Below are 1512 nucleotides of genomic sequence, written 5' to 3' on the forward strand. Positions count from 1 at the left end.
GGAGGAGGGCATTCCACTGATCAAGAGCTGCATTTCCCCTGGAAAGTGGAGGGAGGGGGCGGGAGCCGGGGAAAGTTCGAAGCTACTGAGCCATGGAAGGCCTTTGCGGGGGTCAGAGTCACACGGGGATAGTTGGGGGCGCCGGGTCAAGACATAGAGACTAAACGATGCCGGCCCTGTCAGCCCCTGCCGGGAGCCGCAGGCCCTGCCCCGCTGCCTCTCCTTCCCTGGGCTCCTTGGGGCCACCAGCCCGCTGTCCTCGGCTGGACAGCGCCCCCTGCTGGACGTCGGCCCTCACGTCCTGCGTGCCAGGGACGAGGCTCTGGGAGGCTGCCTGGAGACGAATAAGCTCACTTGCCTCAAACCCAGCAACGTTGGAGCTGGAGGCAGTGGCATCTTTAAAAATATGTGATGGGGTCAGAAAGACCCATGTTCGTGAGAATAACTTCTTGTCCTGCCCCTCCCACTGTGCCTGACCTTTCTGTCAGTCTGTCCCACTCCGGAATGAGGAAATGGTCATGAGGCTGTCCCAGGAAGGGGCAGCAGCTAAGGGCAGGAGTTCAGAGTTGTCCGCAACACCTGGTGACAGCAAGGCACAGCTGGAAGCAGCCTTGTGCTCCTTGTGGCCACAGACCCAGGTAAAGGAAGCAGCTGCCTGCAGTGTTATATGAGAAGTAAAAAAGCTGTGGTAGCCCCCAATATGGGTTGTCCTCCTCCCCTCTTGCCTGCCACAGCATAGGGCCACAATCCCCATGATTATATACAGGACTCATTCATTCTTTCAATAAACATTTATTGAGCACCTACTGTGTGCCAGGCACTGTGCTAGGCGCTGGGGATACATCAGTGACTAACACACAGTCCCTGTCCTTGAGGAGCTCACAGTCTATTGGAGGGGAAACAAACATATAACTAAGGACCTACATGTGCTAAGTGCTACAGTAAGAGGTATATACAAAGTGCTGTGGGAGCCCAAATGGGGGAGTAATACATCAGTTGCTGGGGGCGAGGAGCGAGTCTCTTGACTCCATTAAACCATCACAAAGGCAGGGATGTTGTTGCCATACGACGCTGGTTAAAAGAAACCTGGCTCCTGGTTCTCCTCTAGCCTTCTCCCATAACTATATCAGCACAGGTTAGTTTATCATAATAGCTAATTTAACACTTTGAGTTAGGAAAGAAACTGACAGGGAAGTTTCTTTAGGGGTAGAGGACATTCAAAGTAGTAACAAGTCTTGGGTGTGGAGGCTGGGGGTGGGGAGGCCATGAGGGCACTGAACCAGGGAGTGCGAGCCCTGGGCAGTGGAGCACCTGGGGTAAGTGCCTGTGCAAAGGGGAGGTCAGCATCACCTACCTCAAAGTTTGGTCCCCATCACTCACCAGCTCAATCAGTAACCGTTTGCTGATGCTCACTAAATGCTTCTTATGTAGTGTGCCCTGCTCTGTGGGTGCTATAGCCGCCTGCCCTTCAGAAAGTAACACACTAATTGGGGTGACTAAATAAGTCCAGGT

The sequence above is a fragment of the Myotis davidii genome, unplaced genomic scaffold (genome assembly GCF_000327345.1).
Source record: "Myotis davidii unplaced genomic scaffold, ASM32734v1 scaffold900, whole genome shotgun sequence".
Taxonomy (NCBI): Eukaryota; Metazoa; Chordata; class Mammalia; order Chiroptera; family Vespertilionidae; genus Myotis; species Myotis davidii.